Source organism: Patagioenas fasciata, chromosome 7 (genome assembly GCF_037038585.1).
Source record: "Patagioenas fasciata isolate bPatFas1 chromosome 7, bPatFas1.hap1, whole genome shotgun sequence".
Lineage (NCBI taxonomy): Eukaryota > Metazoa > Chordata > Aves > Columbiformes > Columbidae > Patagioenas > Patagioenas fasciata.
The window spans coordinates 34,580,759-34,596,179 of NC_092526.1; the positions used below are offsets into that span (position 1 = coordinate 34,580,759).

Sequence of the window (15,421 nt, forward strand, 5' to 3'; positions counted from 1 at the left end):
GATCTGGTTGAATAAATTTTAGAGTCTTAACAATTAAAACCTTTCTAGAAACTGAGGTTTCCGGTGGTCTTACTCACAAATTGATACGGGCCAAAGGCTCCTCTAAGATTTTGGCTTCTCAGCACATTTTCATTTCTATTCTAGCACAGGACTTGCACATTATAAAAACACTAATGTTTTACAATGCTCGTTTCATTCCTCATGCAGGTTCTCTAAAGGTACCCCACAGGTCTTCTATGGATTTAAGAATACTCTTTAAAAACACATGTAAAGGGAAAGAAACAGGCACAATTTTATGAAATACCCTAACACTTTGCATTTCCATTGCACCTTCTACTGATGAGTTCAGAAAAATTAATGAATTAATTTTCAATGCTCCTGTGAGGTTGTTAATTATCTGCTATCATTTCCCCCATTTTTCAGAGGTTAAATGACCCAGGGCCACAAAGGAAGATTGTGGCAGACTTGAAAATAAAACCCAGATCTCCTGACTCCCTGTTCTATCATTATGTCTTTTCCCAGAGCAGCCTTTGGGAAGACAGCAGAGCTTAGTGAACTACTTTGTGTTTATTAGAGTTGGCATAATTGTCCCTTTCTCTCATCTCCTTTCCCAAGACTAAATCACATCTTTAGTCCTTAACACAGATACATCACTGCAGCCTCTGTCCACCTGAGTCTTGAATGCACTTACTCAGTCTCAAGAACTTTTGTGTGGCAGTTATCTGCTTTGCAGACATTAAATACATACAGAAAAACTCATTTGTTCAATTATGCAAAGTCTAACATGGATTTTGGAACCAAGTTGGGACCTCCCAAAGCAGTGCTTTAGCTACTGGCGCATAATTCCTCCCTAACCACCTTCCCTGGACAACTCTTTCATCCAGAAGAATTCGATAATCAGAGCATCATCTGCCAAACTGTTGAAAACAGTTATGCCTCCAGCAAGTGGTTCTCTTCAGGACACCGTGTGCTTGACCCCATCAACTGAGAGCAATTTGCTAATGCGAGTATTTTAGCACCTTCTAAAGACAACTTCCAAAGAAACGTTCAGCAAAGGTATCAGGTCTACAGAAGTGAATATGCAAAGCAGAGGATGAAATTATAGCTCAGTATCTGAAAGTCACAATAGAAAATGGAAAACCTATATCTTGAGGTGTCTTCAAAGAAATATGTCTTTCCAAATGAACTTTTGTGATGCTGCTGATGCCTACTATGAAATAACCATTTCCTCCAGTTTTCACAATCCAGGAAAACTATGAACATTAATAAATTATTTTCACAATAAACCAAAACCAAAGGAGTGGCTGACATGAATGGCAGATCTTGAGACCAAACAGACTCTAGAAACTTGAGATTTAGGCCAACATTAACACCCTATGGTTCAGCAAGAGTCCTAACCTCTGCTCCTGAGGCAGAACCACCGGTGTAGCAGCAGAGGTTGGGCACCTGTTGGTTGGGTAGCAGCACTGGTATGAAGGACTCAAGAGTCAACAACAGATGCCAGAACATGTGTTAACACTGCACTCAACACAAACCACAAGCTGGGCACACGATGGGCATCTGAAACACAATACTCACTTCTGCCCCCCACACCCGCTTTCAAAAGGATTGTCAGGAAATAGGAAAAGAGCCAGGAAAGAACTGCCAAGACAGTCAAAGGTCTTTGCTTTTGCTGTAGCACTTTTTGGGGCATCTTTAGATTATTACTGGTAAAGGGTTTTGGAAACAACTTATTTTTTCACAAGCATCCACCCTGCCAGACTCAAGAGCAATGCCACAAAAACACGCTTTTAGCCTGTGACCATCTTTCACACTGCACCCAGTAAAATGGGAAGCTACACGTGATGAATTCCTGCAAGAGTATCTTGGTAACAAAGATCATGAAGGAGAAAAACTGGTATGTGAAAGGTGAGATGGAGAATTCCCTAGGTGTCATGGGAAAATGGAAACAATTACTGGATATCTTTGCCTGGATGACACATCCCCATTAGTCCGTGCTGGGTGGCTGAGTTGCAGAGAGCAGCAATATTTGTACGTCGACATCTTCCACCTAGTACAGAAATTTCTGAGCAGAAGCGTCCAGTCACTTTCTAACCATGATGCAAAAGCGTAACATTAAAAAGATAATATAAAGACTTCTACATCATCCTGTGAGCACCAAAAGCTTTACTTTCACCTGAATGTCCTTTTACAGAACTCCACACTCCACATTATGTCATTAACCTGTTGAGGGAGTGATTTATTCTGCAAACCAAATAAGAATTTTTCTTTCACTTAACATTTCTGAAAGGTATGGGCTGCTAGCAAGAAACAGGTGCCAAGTCCCATAACGTAATACTTTTCTGATCAATGATGCAACCCAACTCAGCGCCATCTTTTCTACTGCCATAGTCATCTGATAATGCTGCTACCTGCAACCCATGTGGTAACATCTATTCAAGGTTAAATTCCATTTTGTTCATGTGCTGTAAGCAAGCCAGAAACCATGGGTAGATTCTGAAGGGCTGGACTGCAGAACACAGAGTGTGACCTTTCCTCTCCCCTTCCTGAATGTCTCCAGCTCTAACATAAAATTGTTACTTACAACCTTATTTAAAAATCATTATTTCCCAATCCATTGATAATTTTTCCACTTCTCAGTCTAATTGCAGCATGCCCAGGACATGTATTCCACCACCCCCGTAGGCACTAATGCTGTCACACCAAAACAAGGACTACTGGAAGTCAACTGCTGCACAAAGCTTCTACGAAACAACCCTACGTAGGTTTTTTTTCCCTTCTATATCAGGAAAACCCCAATCCAGACCTTTCACAAAGCAACTGTCCTTTATTTTTGCTCAACGATAAAGCCTCAACAGCAGAAATCACCTCAGGCTTTTAGCAGGCAAGCAAAAGACAGTAATAAAAGAGGAAGCAAGCAATACTCATTGAAAAGTAAACCCCACATATTGCGTTGGGCACGTGAAGCCTTTATGCCAAACTCTGACAAACCAATACCTCGATGCATTCTGCATCCATTGCCTCCCCTGTCCGTACACGTATACACACAAATGTGTATACCTATCTATATGCAGACAGATAACTATCTCGACATGAACATGAAATCCATGGTCAGCTACCTGGCCCATTCCGGAGTTGTGAAAGAGCGCCTCTTCAAACACATCATATATGCATCAGCTGGTTGCTTAAGTTGATTAGCAGGGGGCAGTTAAATTACTATGCTAATCCATGTATTCTCAGCACTGTTTCCTTGATATGGATATGTGTATATGCTTACTGGGAAGCCTTGATTAGTTCAAGCTTCAATGTGTCAAAGGCTCCAGATTCTTTCCAAAGAATAATTTTAGCTGTACTCACATCCCTAAAGTGTGGGAGCTGATTTGAAAAGGTACTTACCTCTACCATATGCTATTTTTCTTTAAACAATTTGCATTTCAAAGTGAATATGGCATTTATATTTGAATGAATATCAGTATGTTGCCAGAACTGGTCTCAAATGAGCAAAAAAAGATGCTGGTCTCCTATTGAACAAAAATGTTTTCATCTACCAAAGGAGCATCAAAGGAAGAGTTCCTCTTTTTAGCTCTAGACAGCTTTATTAAAACTATCTTTTCTGATATTATAAAATACCCCGTTATGATCACGCTTACAAAACGTTCAAACAATTAAGCTCTACAAAAACCATTCAAATTAAGATCCACAGTAATTTCCAGGTTTGGTCAATGCTCAGCAGAAGAGCCTCTAAGAAAAGGGAGCGTGCTCACACAAGATCAAATTTATATGTCCATCTATTCACTGTAAATAGCCTCAAACAGCAGAGATGAAGACAAGAGAATCAGCATAAGAGGAATTAAGCAGAGGCGTGCACGCCTGTGTGCGCTTATGTGTGCATTAAGAAGCTGATGGAAACACACACACTGGGGGCAGAACGTGTCTCAATTTTCTGTGCACAGAGGGGCTCACTTTGGCTCTTCATACACAGTTGTTTCAGGTTTACAAAACAACAGACCATAAATGCAACATCAGATTACAATACTTAAAAATGTTATGAAAATAACAAATATTTATAGAAATGCAGGATCACAGAAGATGGTAAGTGGACATCAAGTCAGTAAAAGCCAAAAGATAAAGACTCTGTGTATCCAATAAGGTTTAACATGAATGTTATATATATGCAGTAACTTGCCCAATGAAAAAAGAAATAATTCCGGGGTTTTGTCCTGTTGTTCTCGTAACAGAACAGTATGGTGGATAGCATTTTAACAATTCCTCTTTTGCTGTTGTTTAACTAAACAAAAACACCTTCGTGAATCATCACTAGGCAGCACATTACTTCAAACTCAGTCTTCACCAACTACGCTACCCACTAATTACAAATGCAGAATTAATATAATTAACACCTATAGCCTAAAAAGCAAGATACAAATGACTTAAACACATGGAGGTGGTCTCCATGTCCTGCTGCAGCCACACTTGTGATTTTTCCCAAACAAATCACTTAGTTACAAGAAGTTATATTCAGGAGTGCAACTAATCCACTCTTGAATTTATGAGATGAGCAGACATTGCAAGAGTCACGAAGCAGAACTGTATTCTTCTGTGAAGCAGCAGCATATGAGACCCGCAGAGAGCAGCTTCCCAGAAGCACAGAACGACTGAATCAGATGAACTACAGCCTACTGCTATGCTTTCGCTGTGGTCATGTTTTATTTGAGTTACACTCCTCATGCTCAAGATGAGTTTCTCTTCCAAAAAAAGAAATAAACCTCTTAAGGCCAGAGGGCTGCGCTCACCAGCTGTTAGAACTAATGAAAAATACATTAGAGTTGTGGGTCAGGAAATCTTGACTCCTGATATCAGAGGGTTAATTGTTTCAAATCACGTTGGGTCAATTTACGTTGCAGGAATACTGCCTATTCTTGAAATGCCCTCTAATTCAGTAAAAGCCACTGTCAAGTAGGTTAGATTGGCTGTTGGCCGCCCATTCAAAACCCACACCCACCACTGCTCCCTGAAGTTTCTTCAGGCATTAGGGTACAATAGAAAAGTGAGTGAGGCCACTTTGTTAGCTGCAAAAAGATGAAAAACATTCCCTTCCCCTTTACTCAATTCTGCACCGCATTCATGAACTAATTCCTGGAGTTGCGCAGAAATCCTTCCCGTGAACAAACCCTTCCCTAAGCGGCTGACCAAGCAGTACCACTGTCTGCCTTCTGCTTTGCCTATAAAGATGAATGTCAGGACAACTCTTGCTTTAGCTGAAGAAAATTTGGGAACGGCTCTTCTGGGTTCCATCAGTTTGCTGCCTCAGATGGCAGTATCCATCTTGCAGAGATGCGTCCCCCTTCGACTGACAACTTCAGAGAGACTTCATGCCCTGCACTGAAATCTGGGAAAGTTGCTACCTACAGCTCCTTGAGTTTCTGACTAACATCTGTATGGGAAAGGGAGGTATTGCCCCAGTGTCAGCATTGTCTGGTCACAATCTCAGGAAGGTCAGCTGTGGTACCAGGACTGGAGAGCTCCAACTTCCATAACCAGTGTCTTGAGTGGAGTTATTAATGGGGGAAAATCCCCTAAAGCATTGCTACAGATTCTGAATCTGATGGCAGCATGCAAACAGCACATCATTTCTGCCTTGGGTTTATTAGGGACCCAAAATAACCTGAGGTTACTTGTACATGGAACGAGAAAGAGTGAGAAGACGGTATCTTTCGAAAATACACTGGTTCCAGCATTGAAATTCTCCTTCAATACACTGACAATCATTTCCAACACCGTAGCAGATGACCTGGTTATGGGTTTTACTTATTTTTAAATTTTTTTCAGAAGGATTTATTTACTGAACAAATTTCCTGAAATAAGCAGCTATTAACAGAGGAAGACCTTCCATTGTGTAGCCTGGCAGGGCAACCACTGCAAACCAGGCTTGATTAGTAGTGTACAAACCGAGAAGGGTCAATACTAATGAACAAACAAGGCAATGCCAAGAAATATCCTGGCAGTGAAGGACATGGTGCTGGGAGTATAACGAGAAAAGCTATTATTCTCAGAGCATGCCAAACCAACACAGCAAGTGTGGAGGAAAACTAAGTCAACTCTTCTAAAAGAAAGAGAAACCCAAGATCTTCACCAAGGGCTTCTGCTTAAGATCCCAGGCTATTTATTTTGCTGGGATCTAAGTGTGCTTTTCCTTCCCCAGCAGACATATTACTATTTTTTCAGTAGTTTTAACAAAATAGCAGTAATAAATAAGGTATATTTCACTTTCCAGGCAAGCCCTGCTTGAGGTTACCTGCCTGTCAAGGGACTCTATCTTTAAGACCCAGAGGTGACCATTTTACATTGGCAAACATTCTTCTTTGTATTGCTGCTATTTGGTTGTGAATCCTGTTAAAAATTCTGAATTTAACTTTGCACAAATAACAGCAAAAAATCAACCAATCCAGGGGTATTGTGTTGCTCGTGTGTAAAGTGAAGCATGTGTAAGGGCCTGAGGCAAAAGATATAAAATTCTTGTAATCTCTTTGACTGTCTCTGGAAGTTATTAATAGAGGAATTACAGAGGGGGAGGGAGGGAAGGTCTTACCTGCACGCTGGATCTACATCGAAAGCCAGTAAGATCAACCAAACTAACTCTGGGAGTTTTCCATGAGCCTATAAACCTCCCCAAACCCTGCGAGCTGCAAGCAGAGCCTCTTCGGGATGGGGAAGGACGACTGCTGGCATCCAAATATCCTCCAGACTCTTAAGAAAATGGAACAAAGAAACTTTATTTTCGAAAAAAGAGACAATAGATACAAATGTGAGACGACTTTTTTTTTTTAATAGCTATTGCCACTGTAACAGCAGCTAAGTGAATGCATGTCTGCAGTGTGAGCAGTTTTGATAAACAGCCTCTGCGGGCCACACAACGGGGATAATGTATCCTTAAGTACTGCCAATGAGCTGCCATTCTGCACAGCCAATTACTTCTGTGCGTCTGTCACTCAAAGGAAAAATGACTGAGCCCATTAGATCAAACCTTTGTCACTGTTCCTAATGCACTCTTAGGCCTCATTAATCTGAGGGAGCAGCAACACAGCCGCCGGTGCCTCATTGCCTCCCCCACAACAGGCCCACGTGAATCTTCTCATCTCTCCCCCAAGTGCACCACGTTAATCAAGCTCTCCTTATTACCCCGGTCCCTGTCACGGCGGAGAGCGCTCTCTCTCTTAAATGCTCTCATTATGGTCCATCTTTAGAGCTGGCTGAGTGGAAAAAAAAAAGAAAAAAAAATAAAAAAGAGCCAGAGAGAAAGAGAAGAGGAAAAAGCAAGTCCGATCACATTAATATTCATGACAATAATTAGTATTCTAGGTCACTGAATATTCATGCTATTAGTTTGGTTTTTTATGGGTTTGCTGGATGTCCTGATTGCTGGAGTGTGGAGGAAAACAGCATGGTTGGGACTTTAGATGTCAACGGCAGTTCAATACTCAAAACACATTTGTGAATTTTTTTTCCCTTTTGGTAAATCAGCTTCAACACTCCTGATGGCTTTAATATTTTAAAATCACTGGGGGAAAAAGAATGAGCAATTCTGCAAAGGTCTTAACATCCAACCGGTTAGTATCACAACGTGCAACAGTCAAAACTCAGTGAGATTGCATCGGGTGGACAAGACAGATCTGCGATTTTATTCAGGATATGGTGCAACAGAGGCATGAAAATCAACCAGAGTGGAACAGGCACAGGCTGAGCAGCACCGACCGCATCTTTTCCAGCATCCAAAGTCATCCGCCTGAAGCTTCATGACATGTTTCTACCCTTTATCTACCTAATCGTCATCAGAGAGAGATCGGCACCATTTGCCCACTGTAAGAAAGAATCATATGACCGTTTGCTATGTCCTTCTTTCCCTAAAAAGAAAATCTTCTAAGCAAACTCATTTTTTTCAATATTTAACAAATGAGTGAAATAAATATTTGCTAAAAACACCTAACACTAATATTTGCCCTGCTCCTTTTTTTCCCCCAATATCAAGCAATACAGGGAACTAACAGTGAAAGCTGATTCCTCTCTAGTTCTGGAAAGGGTAAATCCTAGTCCAAAAGAACTGGAGAAGATGACCTTGAGGGATCCCCCTCTGGTGGAATGAAAGGGAAATCTCTGATTCACTTAAAATTGGGCTTTTTTTCCTTTGAAATGAGCAAACTGACAACTTCTCCTTTTTTTTCACTACAACTGTATATCACTGAACTAAACAGCAAAACCCAACCAAATGGAAAATTGACTTGGGTGATTAATGACAAAAGTAAGTCACAAACTTGCATTTGTGATCTGTAGCAAAACCATAAAACGCTCAAGTTGAAGCGTGGAAAATGTTTCATGTGAAGTCGCATCTTGCATACCATGTCAGACTGCAAAATCAGTAGCAAATAACCACCAATCTCTGGTCTCTTCAGGACTCCACCAGATAAGATCTAGCACTGCCAAGTCACACACTGCTCCAGTACATGACCTCAGTCACCTACAAGTAAGGACTTCAGAGCAGACTGAAGAATTTAGGATTCAGCTCTGCATATATTAGCAAATGCACCCAAGATCTATAGGCTTTGGAGCAATTGCCCATGGTAGCAAGCTCTTGGCTTGACACACATTTTTACTCATTGTCAACCTGATCATTACACCTGAATCCACACAGTAACTTCGGATTTAAAAAAGGTAACTACATGATCTACAAAAATACCAATGAATTCAGTATACTCCAGATCGAGACTCGAACTCACAACGCATCACAACGGAGGAGCGATCCTACCCACGGTTTCATATCACGCTTCCCCTCCTGCACACAGCATGCCACACTTCAGAGGGTATTGGCTCTGTCCGGACTCAGCAGCTGTTAATTCAGATATTGCGGAAAACGGCTACCCAACGTGACAGGTAGGGCTGTAGATACAAAATCAGCTTAAAGGGAAAAAAATGCAGCGGTTAAAGAATGGAATTATTAGACGAGTATTAAAATCTAAAGACACCATGTCAGAAATCTTACTTTGAAGGTATACTGGTCTATTCTCTACCTTTTTAAAAGAAAAACCTGGAAGGCAGTCCATTCCAACTCAGTCTGATTCTAAGAATTTCAGTGTAGAATAAGATGACTTAATGACCATTGTGTTGGTTTGATAGATGATCATAATTAATAACAGATAAAAAACTCACATTTATAAAAATGTGAAGATGCTGTTCTTATAACATGTCTGAAATGTCACAGAGAGTTAGCTGATAACAACCTTTAGCATACTTAATGATGGCTATGTAGCTAACACATTTTAGGATACTTCACATACTGTACAGTCGCTACTGTAAGTAAATTTAATAGCACCAAATTATTTAAATGAAGTGTTAATCAGGAAACAATTTATCTCTACACCATAAGCTATTTTTAGATGTGAACTTTCTACATCAGTGGCTCTTGCTGCAGCTCAGGCTTGGGGTTGTTTGTAGAGGAGAAGAAATAAATTACTCCTGGGAGAGATTTCAGGAGTTAAGTTCACCTTCAGGTCACCAGTTCTACTCCAACCCAACATGGGAGTAATTGAAACTCAGACCCAGCAAGAACTGTCTCAGCTTCTAAAAGGCAAAGAATCCTTGGGCCGACGTACAGGAGTGCTGGTCCTTATGACATTGCTGCAATATGCTACCAACTATTAGATAATGTTGGAAATGAGTAAATCCACCAGCTACCCTTTCCTGAAGCACTTCCAGCCAAGACACATCAACGGAATGATGTTAGCTGGCAGGTAAATTTAATTTAAAATCAAGTTACTTCAAGAATCATTCAATACCTTTGATTTAAGACACCATAAAAGTAATAGAACTTCAGTCTAAGGGAGCAAACTTCCATGTCCCCCAACTCAGAGATTCCTACCATGCTGGCATACAAGTACAAGCATCTTTCATAAAGCCACAGTAGAAAATCTGTAATTTAAAGCCTTCATATAACAAAATCAAAACACCACTCCCTCATCCCACCCTCTCATATTGCCTGGGAGAAGGAACCAAACAGAATCCCAGTTCTTACAGGATAAACTCAAAATTGCACGTCCAAGAACGGTCGGAGACCAGCCTTCATTTTTAAAGTGTCAGAGCAAAACTTCTAGGGAGAGAAAAATCAGCCTTTTTCCAGGTAAGGTGTCTGGACTTGCAACAGCAAAAACAGCCTTACCTTCTACTCATTTGTCTGTTTTCAGCAGAGTACAGAAAATACTCCTTTTCCCTGCTGCTGTTACGCTTCCACTTTGGTTACTGTCCTATCATGGCTATACACATCCAGGAAAAATCGGTTCTCCCATCTCTTGTGTCCATTTGGAAACCCAGCTGAATAAGAGTCATCTCGGGTTTTTTTCTTCATAAATTCTCATGTAAGTCTTGGTGTTGTGTGTTTCGTTTTTTTTCTTTTAAACATCTCCAAAATGGAAGCTCTCAAGAAGGACTGTGTCCTGGTTTTGTTAAAAACAAGTTTCTCTTTTAGCGAATTTTTGCCTGTCAGCTAAAGCCTTCATATTAGCTGCATTTTCCTGGAGAACCCAACACATGTTTTGGTTAAACCTAGCAATGGAATGCAAACTTATTGATAAGCACGGATGGACATCTCGCGAGAGGGGCAACGAGAAACTGGTGACCGAGAGACTGACCAACGGTGTATAACATTCCATTCACGTGAATACTTCATATAAAAGTGGGAGATCGCGAGGATCTCGTCCCTTTTGCTCTCTTTCCCTTTTTTTTTCCGTCATGGCTGACATTAGGAGAGGACCTTGCTGGTCGTCCCTGCGAACTGAGGCCTAGTGAGAGACTGAATCCAGCTCCGGTTGGCTACAGAGTCTAATCCAGGACTTTGGGTGCTGGCTCTGCAGTTGCTGAGACTTACAAGATTGGTTTTGTATATTTTGTATTATTTTCTCTATTCTTATTAGTAGCATTAGTAAAACATCTTTAACTTTTCCAACTCTCTTCTCTCTGTCCTTCTTTCCCTCCCGATCGCCTGTCCTGAGTGGGAAGGGGGGAGAGGGAGGGGCAAAAGGGGGAAGTGGGGGGGAGAGGAGGTTAACAATACATCTGCCAGGGTTTGATTGTCACCCCGCAATCCTAACCCTCGACAGATAATTGGCGCCCAACGTGGGGCCAGAGAAAGGGGTAAATTTGGAGATTTTTGGCTTTTCTACTGCTCTGACGTACCTTTCAATTTTCTTGGCACGGTGCCAACTCATAGAGTTGTGATACTCGCGCGTCTGTTTGCTTCGGATATCATTTAGTGGTATTAAGGCAAAGTGAATTACATTGATTTAAAGATGTTATGGCAAAAGTTGTATCAGTTATTTTCTACATTGTGCTCGCTGATCCCATATCTGTGTTGGTGTTTCTTTCTGAATCGAAGTATTCATTATATAACAACAAGAAACTGGACAGCGGTCATGATGATTCTGTGTGGTTTGGCACTGGTTTATTTCATTATACTGCAGCCGCTAATGAATTTCTACTCGCTTCTGCTTTACCTTGAAAAACCTCCAGGAGAGATTAAAGAGCAGAATGGCTCTATATTTGCTAATTGGTCAAGCGAATCTTTAGAAAGGCTGACTAACAATACTTTTGTGTTTTCGCTAGGACAGTTTGCAAATGTTTTAGAGAACTTTGAATATCCTTGGAGCTTTGATAGAACTGTGATGGTGTTATCTGGTTTGCTGAATGTGTGTCAGTTTGTGTTACTGTTAAGAGAAATGAGGTTCAATAGGAGGTTTGCGTCTCTTCTTAGTCCTGAGATTTGCGGTGTGTCTTCGGAAGCTTTAGCAAAAAGCACTCCTAGCCGCTCGAGAAAAGGCAAAACAGCCAAAGCTGCTGCTGCAGCCACTGCCCCCCCAACCGCGGCTTCACAGGCTGAAGCTACAGCTCCTCCGCAGAGCTCCTCTGCCAAGGTCGCTGCAGATAACGTTACTTCTCCAGCCTCAAAGGCTAACAAGGCAGCCCCCCCGTCTTCACACACTGGGCACTGTTGCTGCTGTAACCACAGCAATCACTGTGACAGTCATTCAGACTCTGGAAATGAATCAGATGATGGTGAACCCATATCAGCATCAGTTGCTGGTTGTAAGAAAGTCACTAGAAAGACTACCCGTGCAGCAGGTGATGGCACAGGGCCAACATCAACCCAAGAGGCATCATCATCAGGACAGGGTGGAGATGAAGTGACCACCACTCGGTCCTTTTCTCCAGGTGAGCTGAGAGATCTGCGAAAAGACTTTAGTCGTCGTGAAGGCGAGAATATTTTAACCTGGCTGCTGCGATGCTGGGACAATGGGGCAGAAACAATTGAATTAGAAGGTGGTGAAGCCAGGCAGCTGGGATCTCTGTCAAAAGATTCCACCATTGATAGGGCAATTTCAAGAGAGTCTAATGCCGCTACTCTCTGGACCCGACTCCTGGCAGCTATGAAAGTCAGATTTCCCTACAAGGAAGATTGTATATCCAAGTTAGGGAAATGGAATACTATGGAGAGAGGTATCCAGTTCCTGAGAGAATTAGCTGTGCGAGAGATCATCTATCTAGGACCAAACAGCCAAGAGGGGACAGACCCAGATAGAATCAATTGTACAAAATCTATGTGGCGCAGATTTGTACAAAGTGCACCACCTGCATATGCTAAGTCATTGGCAGGAATGGTCTGGTCGGCTAGAGGTGTACAAGAAATTAATGAAGTGATTGAGCAGCTCCGGTACTTTGAGGACAGCCTTGCTGGTTCTCTACGGGCTTGTGTCTCCGCTGTGGAGAAACTGTGTGAAAAATCTGATGACCGGTTTGAAAAGCTGTTGCAAGAAATCAAAGAGCTCAGAGAAGACTCGTACCGTTCACGACCTGCACAAACCTATGTTTCAGCTGTTAGGAGAAGGCGTTTCCAATCTCGAGAGAGAAGGCAGAGACAGCCCACAAAAAGAGGTTCACTGTGGTTCTTCCTACATGAGCAGGGAGAAAACATGAATAAGTGGCATGGAAGGCCGACCTCAGAACTTCAGGAACGAGTACGTGAGATAAAAGGAAAAACTCCTAGGAAGGTGGCTGCTCCAGTTTACAAAAGGAGCAGAAGAGATTCTGATGCTCTTGAAGGAACCTCTAATTCACACCCAGAGACTGTGCAAAACAGGAATTAGAGGTGCCCTGCCTCCAACCAGGTGGAGGAAAGGGATAACAGAGTCTATTGGACTGTACAAATATTATGGCCTGGTACAACACAACCCCAGGAGTATAAAGCTTTAGTGGACACTGGTGCTCAGTGCACAATAATTCCTTCTAATTATAAAGGAACGCAATCCATCAATATTGTTGGAGTGACTGGGGGATCCCAGGAACTGACTGTTGTAGAGGCTGAAATGAGCCTAACTGGAAAAAACTGGCAAAAGCATCCCATTGTGACTGGTCCAGATGCTCCATGCATCCTTGGTATAGACTACCTCAGGAGAGGGTATTTTAAGGACCCAAAAGGGTATAGGTGGGCATTTGGTATAGCAGCTGTGGACACTGAGAAAATTGAACAGCTGTCTGATTTGCCTGGTCTTTCAGATGACCCTTCTGTTGTAGGACTGCTGAGGGTTGACGATCAGCAGGTGCCAACTGCTACCACGACGGTGCATCGCCGGCAATATCGCACCAATCGAGACTCTTTGATTCCTATCCAGAAGCTGATCCGTCAATTGGAAAGCCAGGGTGTGATCAGTAAGACTCGCTCACCTTTTAACAGCCCAATCTGGCCAGTGCGTAAGTCTAGTGATGAGTGGAGACTAACTGTAGACTATCGTGGCCTCAATGAAGTTACACCACCACTGAGTGCTGCTGTGCCTGACATGCTAGAACTGCAATTTGAACTGGAGTCAAAGGCAGCCAAGTGGTATGCTACAATTGACATTGCTAATGCATTTTTCTCTATTCCTGTAGCAGCAGAGTGCAGGCCGCAGTTTGCTTTCACCTGGAGGGGCATCCAGTATACATGGAATCGCTTGCCCCAGGGGTGGAAACACAGTCCTACCATCTGCCATGGACTGATCCAGACCACGCTGGAGCAAGGTGAAGCTCCAGAACACTTGCAATATATTGATGACATCATTGTATGGGGCGACACAGCGAAAGAAGTCTTCGAGAAGGGTGAGAGAATAATTCATATTCTTTTGGATGCTGGTTTTGCCATAAAACGAAGCAAGGTCAAGGGACCTGCACGAGAGATCCAGTTTTTAGGAATAAAATGGCAAGATGGCCGTCGTCAGATCCCAATGGATGTGATCAACAAAATTGCAGCAATGTCTCCACCTACTAATAAGAAGGAGACACAGACTTTCTTGGGCGTTGTAGGTTTTTGGAGAATGCATATTCCTGACTACAGCCACATTGTGAGCCCTCTCTATCGAGTGACTCGTAAAAAGAACCAATTCGAGTGGGGCCCTGAACAACGACAAGCCTTTGAACAAATTAAGCGTGAGATAACTCATGCGGTGGCCCTTGGACCAGTCCGAACTGGACTAGATGTTAAAAATGTGCTCTACACCGCAGCCGGAGATAATGGACTTACCTGGAGCCTCTGGCAGAAAGCACCAGGAGAAACCCGAGGTCGACCCTTAGGTTTTTGGAGTCGAGGATACAAAGGATCTGAGGCCAACTATACTCCAACTGAAAAGGAGATACTAGCAGCATATGAAGGAGTTCGAGCTGCTTCAGAAGTGATCGGCACTGAAGCACAGCTCCTCCTGGCACCTCGACTGCCGGTGCTGAACTGGATGTTCAAAGGGACGGTTCCCTCTCCACATCATGCAACCGAAGTTACATGGAGTAAATGGATTGCACTGATCACGCAACGAGCTCGAATTGGAAGTCCCAACCGCCCAGGGATATTAGAAGTTATTACAGACTGGCCAGAAAGCAAAGACTTTGGGATGTCTCCAGATGAGGAGGAAGTAAAACGTGCTGAAGAAGCACCACCATATAATACGCTTTCAGAGACTGATAAGCAGTATGCACTGTTCACAGATGGATCCTGTCGTCTTGTAGGAAAACATCGAAGGTGGAAAGCTGCTGTGTGGAGTCCCACACGACAAGTTACAGAAGCCACTGAAGGACAAGGTGAATCCAGTCAGTTTGCAGAAGTGAAAGCCATCCAGCTGGCTTTGGACATTGCTGAACGAGAGAAGTGGCCAATACTTTATCTCTATACTGACTCATGGATGGTAGCAAATGCCTTGTGGGGGTGGCTACAGCAATGGAAGAAAAGCAACTGGCAGCGCAGAGGTAAACCCATTTGGGCTGCCACACTGTGGCAAGACATTGCTGCTCGGCTAGAGAGCCTGCCTGTGAAAGTTCGTCATGTAGATGCTCATGTGCCTAAAAGTCGAGCCACCGAGGA

The 15,421-nt window shown here is 42.7% G+C and overlaps 1 protein-coding gene across 12 annotated transcripts in view; it reads right to left on the reverse strand.

Moving 5' to 3' along the window:
• AGAP1 (ArfGAP with GTPase domain, ankyrin repeat and PH domain 1) overlaps positions 1–15,421 on the reverse strand; it is a 374,152-nt gene that overhangs the window by 115,817 nt on the left and 242,914 nt on the right. The window lies entirely within an intron of this gene.